At 41.2% G+C, this 15216-nt stretch overlaps 1 protein-coding gene across 3 annotated transcripts in view; it reads right to left on the reverse strand.

The window, feature by feature from the left end:
* Nucleotides 1–15216, reverse strand: part of ADK (adenosine kinase) — a 481956-nt gene that overhangs the window by 101780 nt on the left and 364960 nt on the right. The gene's annotated exons all lie outside the window — the stretch shown is intronic.

Here is a 15216-nt window from a genome sequence, read left to right on the forward strand (position 1 = left end):
GTTTTCTAAATTTTCATTCAAAATAAGAATGAATACCTTTTCATATTAAGTGGTAATAATATTTTTAACATACAAAAGCAAATAGTACAATAACCTACAGAGAACCTGTAGACATCATACTGCAACAATTTTAAATTTATGATGTGCTTTATTTTACTCTCATCTACATGATTTTCTTTTCACATCATACCTGGCAGTGCTCAAAGTCTCTTCATTTTGTGCTCATAATTTTAAAAACAATTATTGTATTTTTAAAAATCATTAGCAATGATTCCCTAACATCTGCCAAATATGTAGCTAGTGTCCAAAAGTTCAATGAAACAGAGATTTACAAAAAAGATGAATATTGAGGGCAGGGGAAAACTGATGTATGTAGAGCACATGCATTGCATGTGGGAGAAACCAAGTTTGATACCTGGCGAGCCCCAGAAGCACCCAATGAGGGGCACAGCAGGGGACCCGACCTGAACTCTCAGACAACACTGTGCTGCTAGGTACCCAGTTTCCATCAAGGATGGCCCCGCAGGAAAAGAACAGAATCGAGACTACAAAGCAAAATTATGCTGACTCTAAAACACGGTAAGCTGATACAATTCGGAACTTCCTAAGAACCGACGCAGAAGAGGTGCTGCTTCTTACAAAGACTTCATTTTCTTTAAACAAGACCAAGTTACAATAACTGTAAATTAATTCAATGGCTGGAGCACATGCTGTGTGTGCAGGAGGCCTGGTTTGATCCCCTGAACAGTGCTCGGGAGCAGCCGCCCCGCACCATGCGAGCAGACACCCTGAGTCTGGCAGGTGTGGCCCCTATGCAAATAAAAATTGCACATATATGTTTTTCACATCAGTTTGGACATCTTTTAAAAATATATATATTCAGAATTGAAACCTAACGTGAGCTAGAGGTAGGATTTTTAACCATATTTTCAATAATTTGGAAAATTTAGAAATCCATATCTCAATTCAGTTGGATTCTGTAATCCCAACATGTTTTGGTATTCTTACTAGTTGACAGTACCAAAATTTCCAACAGTGATGGAAAAACTGTGAGGAAATACTATGAATAACATAAGGGAAGTTAACTAGGACATACGGAACAGAAAAATATAGGTAAGTAGGACAGACAGGTTAAGGATACAAACATCAGAAGTCAGGACAGTACAGTGGGTAGGATGTTTGCCTTGCATGCAGCTGACCTGACTTCGATCCCTGGCAAGCCAGGGTTCCCTGAGCAAGCCAGGAGTGATCCCTAAGCACAACCAAGTGCTGCAACCCCCCACTCACACACACACACACACACACACACACACACACACACACACACACACACACAAGAAATTAAGACTTTTTTGGGAAGAGTGGGACCTTGGTACCCATGATTAAAACCAGTGTTGGTTACACACAAGGCAAGTACCTTAACCCTAGTACTCTCTCTCTGCCCCATAAGACGTTTGTTTACTACTGCCCTGCCCCACCAAGACATTTTTATATTTATTTTAAAAAATTTTAAAATTGCTTATCTGTGAGAAGACCATCATGATTGGGTTTCAGTCATACAAGGATCCAACACCTGTCCCTCAACTAGTGTACCTTTCCCATCACCAATATCCCCAGGTTCCCTCCAACCATCCCCCAACACACCTTCCCCCTGCCCCCACCTGCCTCTGTGGTGGGTACTTTTCTTCTTTCTCTCTCCCTTTGTGCATTATGCTTTTGCAATATGGGTAATAAGAGGTCATCGTATTTGTTCAGGGTGTTCCGTATTTTTATCGGGAAGGCAAGGCTGGAGTAGCTTTTAGAACTGGGTGGCAGCTTTGGGGTATGGAAGTGATAGCTGAGGCTTCCAGAAGCAGAGGGAGATGGGGGCAGTAGCCCATCCCAACCCTGAGAAAGTCTGGAGATTTCAGTCACAAAACCCGCTTAGTGCAATTTTCACAGATTATATACTGGTGAGGTTCATTCCGAGACAGTGGAATCTGATCAGGGGCATGGTGGCGATTTTGAACCATGGAAGCAAGCGACTGCTGGGGGCTCTGTCTGGAAAGGTACCAGGCTAAACCACCCACCTCCGATTTACCCTGGTCTATTCAGCCTTACAGGGGTCTGCGGCTTTTGATCTCTTTCGAAGACCTTATGGATCTCTGATGAAAGGCCCATAAGGGAGCTTGATAGTGAAGCCGGAGGTGGTTAGTAGCAGTGACTTCCTCATACCTAATTTTTAGTTGTCTTAATTTCTTGGGAAACTTGGCGCCAAGTTGTTGGGGTCCAACCAGAGGCCCAGCGGCAATTTTTCGGTATCAGGAAGCCTGAAGTCACCAACAGGCTGCTGATGCACTTGCCCCACAGATACAGGTTGACCTGTTGGCAGACAGCCATGTCCCTTCCCCCGCCCCCTGCCCCCGAGACATTTTTAAATGTGTAACAATCACAGTGATACAGTGATACACTGAACAATCCTTAGGGAAATGCTCCTATGCTTGTTCTCTAAAAGCATAAGTAATCTCACGTGATAGATGACATAACTCCTACTGTACCTAACACAGTCTGAAAAGACTGCTGACTTGAACAGAACAGCCACTTGCTAGTGATCTTTCAATTCCGGAGCACACAGAGACAGTCCGGGGTCATGGGACAAGGACGGAGTTTGGTCCCTAGCACCACGTGACATAGAGGGCTGCTGGATATAGCCCTGAGGGCCCAAACTCTGTCACCCTAGCACGACTGTGTCACCGGGTCCCTTCATTGAGCTGTGGGCCCAGATGGCAGAGTGTTGCTGGAAAAAAGCCCCCAGGTCCCTAGGCACTGTTGGGGGCATCCTCCTGCCTCAAAATATGAAAATCCCAATTTTCTCAGAAAAACTTTAGAAATTACCAGTGTTAGTTGAATGAGCCAAAAAATTACCACAAGTGAGACCAACCAAAAAAAAAAAAAAAAAAAAAAAAAAAATTACCACATAACAATTTTGTTCTCTAAAATGAATGTAGACATTTAATTAAAATGGTTAACTGTTCTTCCAATTTCCTCACCACAACTATATTTATTTACCTGAGGTTGATTACAGTTCATATTTAATAAAGAGGCATATTCCAGAAACATATTCACTGATTCATTTTGAGAGCATAATGTTATATATATGCAAGATGCTCTTTAAATAAAGAACTTGCTTTAAGGCAATGTAAGGAAGAAATTGAGAAACTATAGTTCTAATAACTCTAGTAAGATGTAAACAAATGCATGAACAGACATATAAATGCAGACAAACGTATACATACATGTATAACCATATTATGTCTTAGAAGTGTTGGTAACCTAGTCAAAGAAAACAATACTTTTGTTTAGTTTTTGAGTCATAACCGGCAATGTTCAGGGGTTATTCTTGGCTCTGCATTCAGGAATAACTCCTGGTGGTGCTTGGGGGACCATAAATGATGCCGGGGATTGAATTTGGGTCGGCCAAGTGCAAAGCAAGTGCCCTACCCACTGTACTATTGCTCCAGCCCCTAATCAAAAAAATTTTATAGCAAGAAGCAAATCTTTAAAATAAGTGATACAGGGGGCTGGAGTGATAGCATAGCGGGTAGGGCGTTTGCCTTGCACGCAGCCGACCCGGGTTCAAATCCCAGCATCCCATATGGTCCCCTGAGCACCGCCAGGAGTAATTCCTGAGTGCAGAGCCAGGAGTGACCCCTGTGCATCGCCAGGTGTGATCCAAAAACAAAACAAAACAAAACAAAAAAAGTGATACTTAGGTCAGGAAGTATAACTAAGCAGGGTGAAGTACTTAGTTTTAGGTTTGATTTGGGAATCACTGATTGTGATTCCCTCATCAAAATTCTTTTTTTTTTTTTTTGCTTTTTGGGTCACACCTGGTGATGCACAGGGGTTACTCCTGGCTCTGCACTCAGTAATTACTCCTGGCGATGCTCAGGGGACCATATGGGATGCTGGGAATCGAATCCGGGTCGGCCACGTGCAAGGCAAATGCTCTACCCGCTGTGCTATCGCTCCAGCCCCACTCATCAAAATTCTTATGTTTTTGTTGTTGTTGTTTTTAGTTTTTGAGGCCATACAGCCAGCTGGTCCCAGGGTGACTCCTAATTCTGTGCTTGGTGATTGTTGCTGACAGTTCTTGGAACCATAATTGGTGCTGGGGATCAAACTCAGACCGGCTGCTTGTAAGGGAAGCGCCCTACCCTCTCCAGGCCCAAAGTTCTCCATAGGTTTTGTTTTCTTGGCCACACAGGTACCGCTCAGGGATCACTCCTGGTGGGTCTTGGAGGAACAAATGTAGTCTCAGAGATGGAATGTGGGGTGGCAGTGTGCAAGGCACATGCTCTGTCTATTGTGCTATCTCTGGCCTGCCAAATGCTTGCTATGTTTTGAGGAAACATTGTTTTGTCTTCTAGAGTTAATGCCCATTTAGTATGAAACAACCTTAGGGTATTTTTTGGTGGGGATCACTCTGATCAATGCTCTGGGGACCAGGGGATTCAACTGCATCTTATACACCAAAGGGAAGTACTGCTATGGAGCCATACACGTGGCCAAAGAACTTGCTAAAAACCTTAATTTTGGGGCCTGAGAGATAATACAAAGGTGCATGCTCTGCATGTAGGAAGTCAGGAGTTCGATTCCTGAAATTGTAAGGGGATCCTCTGAGCTCTGCCAGGAAGAATCCCAGAGCACTGGGCCAAATAGTGGTCCCTGAGCACCACAGGCTATGGCTTCCAAAATAAAAAACAATTCTGTCTTTTCAAGATTACTACTATAGTAGTCCTGCATTTCCTTCCATGTCCCATTCCCTTGCCCTGGCAGATTCCGATCTCTTCTACCTCAACAGAAGGTATTTAGCGTGTCTAGGACATTTGAACAGAATGAGGAAATTAGAGAAGCAAAGACTAGGTTCCAACTGTTGTTTTTTTCTTTATTATTATTATTATTATTATTACTTGCTATTTGGGTCACACCCAGCGATTCACAGGGGTTACTCCTGGCTCATGCATTCAGGAATTACTCCTGGCAGTGGTCGGGGGACCATATGGGATGCTGGGAATCGAACCTGGGTGGACCATGTACAAGGCAAACGCCCTACCCACTGTGCTATCGCTCCAGCCCCTGTTGTTCTTTTCTATAGGTGTCTTTAAAACGAAAAATAGTATTGATGTTAAAAGAAGCTGGGCATGATGCATGTTAAAATTAGTGGGCAAAAGATTGGAGGGAAAGGGTGATATCTACCTAGACACAAAGTCTCTTCCACCAAAACGTTTCTTCACTATCAAAGGGAAAAGAGTCACCAAAGTGAAGTCAGATAGACATCACTATAATCCGCTGGTCCAATTCACTGATGCTGAAACTACTGGATGAAATAGGATATGTACATACTCACACAACATTATCCCCAAGATTTTCATCAGCTACAATGGGAAAAACAGCAACTTGACCGAAGTACCTTAAGAGTACCTTAACCCAGTAACAAATGTATCACTACACGTTCATCGCAGGGATGAGACACTAAGAGGGGTACAAGGGATTTTGGGTGAAATTTCTGTTCCAAATGATACTGCAAACTTAATTTTTAGAAACAAAACAAACAACAGCAAAAAATAAAAAAAATTAAATAAACCCAAATTTAGATTTGAGTCAGAAAAATAACTGACAAGCAGTATCAAGACCATCAACAAGGAAAAGAAAGTAACACCATAAGGCCTGGGGGTATGGTCGAGACGAATAACACATGCGTTGCCTGTGTAAGGCACTGGGTTCGATTCCCACCACCACCACCACCACCACCACCACCACCACCACCACCACCACCATCACGCCCCTTCACAGTCACAAGAAGGAAAAGATGAAAAGAAACATGACACAAAAATGTAATGTACTATTCTGTGTTATATTCTGAAACAGTAAAAAGACATTGAGGAAAAACTGGCACTGTCAGAATGAAGCCTATAGCTCAATCATTCTTACTATACCAGTGTTAATATTTTTATTTAATGGCTTAACCATTACACCTTCTTCTGTATGCCATCAACATCGGGGGAAACTGAGTGAAGGATATGTGGTAACTCCGTGCAGTATTTTTAGCTTTTCAAATTCTAGAGGATTTTTTTCCCCCCATTTTTTTTTTTTTTTGTTTTTGGGGCACACCCAAACGGTGCTCAGGCAGACCGTATGGGATGCTGGGGATTGAACCTGGGGTGGTTGCATAGCAAATATCCTAGCTGCTGTTCTAGTACACTGGTCCCATCAAAGCAGTTTTTAAAAATAATTAAAGTGTTGAGGATGGAAGAGAGTAAATGAAAAAGCTTAATGTAGTATCTAGGGCATCTAAGTACTTATTTCATAATATGTCCATATTATGAAAAATGTTTATATATGATTATAGTCTATTATATTATATTTCTTTTCACTAATGGTTATCATATCAATACTCTCTATAAAGTACCTCACTGGGATGAGGATACAGCTCTTGTCGTAGACAGCATTCATGCCTTGGACATATCAGGCCCTTGCTCAATCCCTGCCTATCACAGGTCACCTCCTGCACACACATGCCAATACCACTAGGTATGGCCCTCACAAGAAAAAAAAAAATCTAGGAGGCTAGACAGTAGAGGGAGTAGGACACTTGCATGTGTCTGACGCAGGTTTGATCCCCAGACCCAGATCCAGAACTAAGTCCAGAGCACAGCTGAATACAGATCCAAAATAAAAAGAAAACAGAATAATAATTAAAAATAATAAAAAATTAATATTTAATATTAAAATATTATTATAATATTATAATATTTTTTAAAATAATAATAAAAAACTACATTCTTCGGTTACAAAAGAAAAAAAAACCCTAACAAACCTCTAGAAAGGACATCAAGAGATCTCAGTATGGAGAACTCAATTATGGTTATCTAAAATGGGAAAAGATAGAGAAAAGGGAGAAGTCCACAGCATATGACTTAGTTAAGAGTTCTCATTAAATCCTGGTGACTCTAAGTGTTAGTACTATTACTGGACCATCAATTTTAGAGATGAAGAAACAAACAAAGATGAGGTAACTTCGAAGGTCCTAAATGTACTCAGTAGTAGAGCCCAAGCCTGGAGTCACTAAATAATGGACTCATGCCCAACAGTATCCAACATTACCCACGCATTACATGGCTTTCGTGAGCTCTGGCAATATTGTAAACACAAAGTTCTGGCATTTTTATCCGAAAGAATGTGGAAGAGGGGGTCACATCAGAAACTCCAAACACAATTCCAGATCTTTGCACTTCAGGGTACTGATTTTCTTAATTATTTTGGTGTATATTTTTTCCCTGAGTGAATTAAATTTTTGATGGTCACAATCACCTCACTTCCTAAAGTTTCTGGAAATGAATCTACTCATCTACTCTGTCAGAATGTGAGTGAGAAAGAGTGTGGTTTCTATGAAGTCCCAAGCTCACTTCTGGCTTCATTCTGTATTAGCTATGAGACCTTGAACAAGCCAAATGGCCTATTTCTATAATCGGGTCTGAAGTAGAAATGCATTTCCTACTTACTCAAGGGTTGGGTGAATATTAAATACATGAATGATATATAGGAAAAGTTTTACACAGTAAGTATTTAAGTTTATTAAAAGAATTAAAATTTTTTGTCTGTGGACCACATTCAGCAGTACTCAGAGGCTGCTCCCGCTGCACTGCGGGGTTGCTCCCTGGAGTGCAACCATGTGGTTACCAGGGATCAAACCTGTGCCTTCTGCATGCAAAGCATGTATTTGCCCTCTGAGGGATCTCTCGACTCCTCGAGAAGCTTTTTTAGTAATGTTTTGCTACTGGGTCACACCTGGCTGAACCTGGGGCTGACTCCTGCTTCTGTGCTCAGGGATCGATCCTGGGGAGACCACAGGACTGTATAGGGTGCTGGGGATCAAATGTGGGTCAGCCACATGCAACAAGAAAAGTGCCTACCCAATGTACTATTGTTCTGATCCCTGTGAACTCTTTTATAAATGTGGAATTATCCTTTTATCGTCTCTAGTGATGGTATCACTTAAATTTAGCAATGCCCTCCAAATGAAAGACACTTTTCATTGCTTTTTTACAAGCTGGTGGTAAATGTGTTAAACATTATACTATCACTATCTATGGACTCCTATGGAATACCAATAGTTTCCACACACTGTGCCCCTTAACCAAGCCACATTCAGTTTTATTTCCCTCCTAAAACAGTTATGGTGTTCCTAAGATGTGTCAGTCTCTGGAGTTCTCACATACTACCTCCTCTGCACTCACTCCCTGTCCAGGCAAATCAGCCTCTGTGAGTTACTGGAATACTAAGTACACTTGGCATTTTTGTTCGAGGACCTTTGTGCATATTCCTTCTGTTTGAAATTTACTTCTCTGGAGATATAGCACAGTGGCAGGGGTGTGCACACAGTGGCGCGCCTTGCACGCGGCCAACCTGTGTTCGATTCCTACGTCCCTCTCGGAGAGCCCGGCAAGCTACCGAGAGTATCACGCCCGCACAGCATACATGGCAAGCTACCCGTGGTGTATTCAATATGCCAAAACCAGTAACAATAAGTCTCACAATGAGAGACGTTACTGGTGCCCGCTCGAGCAAATTGATGAGCAACGGGATGACAGTGACAGTGACAGTTCATTAGCTTGTTTTGCTTCTATCTTCAAGGGCTAAATATAACTATTTTTTAAGGTTTACTTCCTCTGGCAGGAATTCAGAGGATCACTGTAACAGGTGATCACTGTGATCTGAAAGAGGATCTGGATCCTGGGTTGTCTTCTACAGTATCTTGGCTTCAGCATCTTTCAGAGTGTAAGGCTTCTAAAGCATTTTGTGAAAGAAGTGAGAGTTGCTCTGTACCATCAGCAACAGGGAAGGCAGGCAGGCTGATTAATCCTTGCATTCCTTACATGTGTGAGGAACACAGGAAGCATAGAACAATCCTGGGCAATTTCTCGGAATCTGTAATTCTTGAATTGTCTCTGTGGACTTCCTATCAATGAAGAACAATGGCTTTTTCTGTTACGAGTCCCATGTTCTGTATCTCTGCACTGTCCATGAGGTTAATCCTAAGCTACATGCCCGGGTACTGGAGATGAGGAACGGAGTAGTAAATTTCACTTAATTTTTACTGAAATAGCCACAGGCTATGGGTGTCATATAGGGTAGAGCAATTCAAGAGTTTGATCTCTCAGTAGTGTAAGACAGAGTTATGGGGCTGGATCGATAGTACAGTGGGTAGGGCATTTGCCTTGTATGTGGTCAGCCAACTCGGGTTCAAACCCCAGCATCCCATATGGTCCCCCAAGCACTTCCAGGAGTAATTCCTGAGTGCAGAGCCAGGAGTAATCTCTGAGCATCGCCGGGTGTGACCCAAAAAGAAAAAAAATATGAGTCATCACTGGTCAGAGAACAAGTGAAAAATTTTTGAAGCTGCTGGGTAGAGTTAGGGGGCTGTGGGAGGAGTTGGAAAGGGGAAAAAAAAGGATCACTTTGTTTCAGAAACACTAAAATGGTCAGAAACACTACAATAAAAAAATTAAACATGTAGCTTGAAGTAAAATTGAATCAATAATGCAATGGGGAAGGTATATTACTTGGCACATACTCTATTGTACACAGAATGAAAGCACAAAAAATATACTTAGGCATTAGATGTTATTTCACTTAATTAGGTACTTTTACAAGGTTCCACAGGAAACAACACTTTTAAGTGCCTTACTGTTATTTAGTCTTAAAAGTACAAATATTGGTTTGGTCAAGATAAGGAAGACTCAAAAACACACTAAAACTAATTTTCTAAAATAAAAGGTTTCATGAAATGTTCTATACTAAGAATTATCATTTTAAATTCTTAACAGGCCTGTCATTTAAACCAGACATTATTCGATTGTCCAATGTATATCCATTCTTCTGCTTTGTGCTTTGCCTACTTCTACTTTTTTTTTTTTTTAAATCTCATTCTTCAGTGCTTGCCTAAGTTTCTCTACTTTTGGAAAACTGTCCCATTCATCTTAAACATTAAAGAATTAAAAAAAAAGGATTATGCAACATTTCCAGAAAAGACAACTGGAATATCACAAACAATGCCACCGAGGACATTCCTCACTGGTTATTTTTGGAAATATCTGGATCTGTTAGCAGACAGCTCACTAGTGCTACTACTCAGTGGCTTTGAAAGATGACAGGACTTACAGCAGATGCAAAGAGTGGAATAACAGAGTTGAGAAAAAAAGTTCATTTTTAAAAATGTCTTCAGTTCTGTCTTCTCATTAATACCCCAAACTTAGATAGAGGCAAAATTAAAGTTGGGAGGAACAAAATTCAGATGTTGTCTAGTTAGTTAAACTAGACTTAAGAGCACTGACAAATTTCCATAGAAATCAAACTATTAAGAAAAATTAATTTATTCTGACTTACTTCTTTAAAAATAACAAGTTTTTAATTTATGCTTTTATATTATTGTGTCATTGTGAGACTTGTTGTTACTGTTTTTGGCATATCAAATAAGCCACGGGGAGCTTGCCAGGCTCTGCCGTGCGGGCGAAATACTCTTGGTAACTTGCTGGGCTCTCCGAGGGGGACGGAGGAATCAAACCCGGGCTGGCTTTGTGCAAGGCAAACTCCCTACCCTCTGTGCTATCGCTCCAGTCCAGTAACAAGTCTCATAATGGAGACATTACTGGTGCTTACTCGAGCAAATCGATGAACAACGGGACAACAGTGCTACAGTACTATATTATTGTGTCATGAGTGAAGGAAATTAGTAATTGAATTCAGGCCTGAGAGATTGTACAGGTGTTTAGGTGCTTGCCGTGCACACAGCTGACACTGGATCAACTCCCAATACTACAGATGGTCCTTTGAGCCTCACAGAAGTGAACCCTGAGCAGAGAGCCAGGAGAATCCCTGAAGCAATGCTGGGTGTGGTCCAAAAACCAATGTTATATCTTATTAATAAGCTTATTGAGGTTATTCAACTCACATTTTTTAAAAATTCTGGAATGCTGAAAATTACTTACAAACTGTAGAAATCAAAAAAGAACCCCAAGACACTCTGACCCCTTCGTTATCTATCAAGCCACTGTCAACATTACCAAGTAGCTTTGTGATATCAAGACACACACACACACACACACACACTGATAAAGGGTTATATAAGGATATATAAAGCACTGGTAGAGGGGCTGGAGCGATAGCACAGCGGGTAGGGCATTTGCCTTGCACGTGGCCAACCTAGGTTCGATTCCTAGCATCCCATATGGTCCCCTGAGCACCGCCAGGAGTAATTCCCAAGTGCAAAGCCAGGAGTAACCCCTGAGTATCGCCAGGTGTGACTCAAAAAGCAAAAAAAAAAAAAAAAAAAAAAAAAAAGAAAAGAAAACAGCAAAAAAACAAAAACCAAAAACCAAAAAACAACACTTCTAGAACTTTAGAACTTTACCAGAAAAAAGTAAATTATCCAACCTCATAAAAAAAGGGAAGTGACAAACAGAAACTTCCTTAAAGAAGACATACAAATGGCCAAAAGGCAGATGAAAAAATGCTCTGCACCATTAATCATCAGGGAAATGCAAATCAAAACAATAAGGAGTCTCATCTCACACCACTAAGACTGATACACATTAAAACAACAACAACAAAACACAAAAACAACCAGTGTCGGCAAGGAGACAGAGGAAAAGGGATTCTCATTCACTGCTGGTGGAAATGCTGAGTGGCCCACCCATTCTGGAGGACAATATAGTCCCTCCTCAAAAACCTAATAATTGATCTTCCATTTGTTCTAGCATTCCACTTTTTGGAATGTAGCCCAAAGGTCTTAAAACATACAGTGAAGAAAAGACATTTGCACTCCTATCTTCACCGCAGCCAAACTCACAACAGCCAAAATATGAAAATAAGTCAAGTCCCAAGAACAAATAGGGGTTAGAGGGAAGGAGCAATCTACTTCCCAACCCCCCTCTTTTTTCTTTCTATATATTTACTGTCCAGTCCAGCGGGTAGGGCGTTTGCCTTGCACATGACCAACCCGGGTTCGATTCCCAGAATCCCATATGGTTCCCAGGAATAATTCCTGAGTGCAGAGCCAGGAGGAACTTCTGAGCATTGCCAGGTATGACCCAAAAAGCAAAAACAAACAAACCCAAAAAAACAAAACAGAGAACAGATAACTAGTTGAGGAAACTGACACATCTACACAACGGAATACCACACCACTGTTGCTATCTGGGTATACCTGGAGAGATTTATGCTGAGGGAAGGGAGTTGGAGGGAGAGGGACAGACCCAGGATGAGCTCTCATATGTGAGATATAAAGAAACATAGTCAGAGGATAACAAAAGCTCAGAGGCAATAAAAACAAGAGCGTGAGAACGGGTCTTCAGTAGGAAGCTTGTCACCAGGGTGGGAGAGGTGGGGAACAGGTCGAGGAGGGGAACACGTGACACTGGGGGAGGGAAGTGGCTACCCAGGAGAATGGGGTACTGGAAGGTGGTAACATGTCATGCACGAAACCCTACCAGTAAGAGGACTGTAAACCCCAGTATCTAAAAGGAAAAAAAAAAAAGGTGCCTGCCATAGTGGCAGGATGGGGTGTGGGTGGTGAGAGGGATGATGGTGAGGGGATTGGTCTTGAAACACAATCATTATTAATCTTGTAAATCATAGTGCCCAATAAAAATAAATCACAATTAAAAATCATTTATGCACTAGAAAGCACAATCATTTGTTGTAACACATTGTATTTCTAAGCACCTACCAACTTGTTTATTTTCAGAACTAAAATAGTTTTCTTTTGCTAGCACAGAAAACAGACAAGATGTTTGTGTTCATAAACTTCTGTGGTGAGTTTTGATGTAACAACGGAGACTATTAGGAACGGGGAGGAACAAAAGGTATACGAGAAGTGCCATAGGCACGGGGATCGAGGGTCTGGGCATTTTGGTAATTGTGAGGTGCAGTAATTATGCACATAAAAACCACATGAATGAACAGTATTGGAACCATCTCACCTACACTACAGTAAATATAGCACTGCACTGTATCACTGTCATCCCGTTGTTCATCGATTTGCTCAAGTGGGCACCAGTAACATCTCCATCGTGAGACTTGTTGTTACTGTTCTTGGCATATCGAATACGACATGGGTAGCTTGCCAGGCTCTGCCGTGTAGGCGGAATACTCTCGGTAGCTTGCTGGGCTCTCTGAGAGGGACAGAGGAATTGAACCCGGGTTGGCCTCATGCAAGGCAAACGCCCTAACCGCTGGACTGACAGTAAATATATACAAAATAAAAAAAGGGGGGGGGGTTGGGAAGTAGATTGCAAGTACTGTTGGAGCAAGCCGAAACAAATACAGGTGTTTTAAAATATTATAAAAACAAAAATTTAAGGGTCTGGGGCGAGAGTACAGTAGGTAGGGCGCCTGACTTGCATGTGGCTGTCCAGGTTAGATTGCCGGCACTGGATATGGTCTTTGATCCCTACCAGGAGTGATCCCTGAGTGCAGACCCATGAATAAGGCCTGAGCACCAGCAGGTAGGGTCCAAAAAGCAAAAAATAAAATAAAATTAAACATCAGTGAAACCTTAAAACATGACTGAAAACATGGGCTCTTGGTCAAAATATAATTTCTAAATTGAATACTTCCCTGATTACATTTTATCAATGGCATATTTAAAAAAAATCCAATTTAAGTGAAACTTAAAATCACATGGAACAATTACTTATAAATCCTTTATTTTTTTGTAGCACTGTTGTCCTGTTGCTCATCGATTTGCTCGAGTGGGTACCAGTAACGTCTCCATTGTGAGACTTGTTACTGTTTTTTGGCATATCAAATACACCACGGGTAGCTTGCCAGGCTCTGCTGTGCGGGCGGGACACCCTTGGGAGCTTGCCGGGCTCTCTGAGAGGGGCAGAGTAATTGAACCCGGGTCGGCTGTGTGCAAGGCAAACAGCCCTTATAAATCCTTATTCTTCATTTCTATGTGAATTCATGAGAATACAGTATAGGAAGCAAGCTCCCATGAACTATCATATTCCTAGTAATCCACCTCTCCTGACAAATTTTCCAAGCCCAATTTGTTTTTCCATGGAAGCTCCAAGTGGAAGTATCCATACAGACATGCACATGGTCTTCCTCCAAAACGAAGAAATTCTTATGTCTGGTTTTTCTAGACAAGGATTAACATGCAAGCTTATCATTATTATTTTTTTTAAATAAAGAATTCACTTTAGAACACTTAAATAACAGCTCTGTCAAAAATTCATACCTTTCTCGAAAGACTTCAAAGAGTGTCTACTAATACCCAGCCAATGCCCAGTTTCTCTAACGGAAGACAATTCTGAGTATGCAAACAATTAAGGTTTCTATATTCCAGCTCAAGTCATCTTAAGTTTTGAAAAATCACTACCATGCAATACACACCAAGCTGCCTAACTGAACACAAGATGCTATACAGTTATGGCTTTAAAAAACTGAGAGTGGGTTGAGTGCTTGCCTGGCATGCGGTCAACCTGGATTTGATCCCTGGAACCCCATATGGTCCCCCGAGCCCCACCAGAAGTGATCCCTGAGTACAAAGCCAGGATCAAGCTCTCAGCAATGCCAGGTGTGGCCCCCAAACCAAAACAACAATAACGACAACAATAACACAACAAGCAAACCCCCCCAACAACAACAATAAACAACACCCAAAAATCCAAATTAAAAATATGACAGCCTCAAAACTCATGAACTCAGTTAACTCTCTGTCAATCAATCTGGGTTAAGATTAAAATCAATGTTTTGTAACAATTGATTGAAATTTGAATATTATAGATAAAACACAGTCTTGTCTGTTATCTTAATTTTGCCAACAACAACCAAATGGAGGCTTGAATTTTGACAGGAATAATACTTTTATCAGGACAACAGAATCAGGACCTGGAAATTAAAACCAAATATTGATTTAGTTTTAGAAGATTTATATGTTTTGCAACATCAAAGAGAAAAAGAAAAGAGAAAGAAAGAAATTCAAAAGGAAGTATATCGCACAGGATTTAAATGAATCAGTTCCTAACAACTGCTAAGTACAAGCTTTTGGAAATTAATTTGCAGAATGATAATGTGCATGTGGTAGGGCTGAAATTATTTAAACGACATCCTATTTCACTATTTAGTCTTACTCTGCCACTGCTTTAGCAGTGAATCCTTATGAAATGT

Source organism: Sorex araneus, chromosome 3, assembly GCF_027595985.1.
Source record: "Sorex araneus isolate mSorAra2 chromosome 3, mSorAra2.pri, whole genome shotgun sequence".
Classification (NCBI taxonomy): Eukaryota; Metazoa; Chordata; class Mammalia; order Eulipotyphla; family Soricidae; genus Sorex; species Sorex araneus.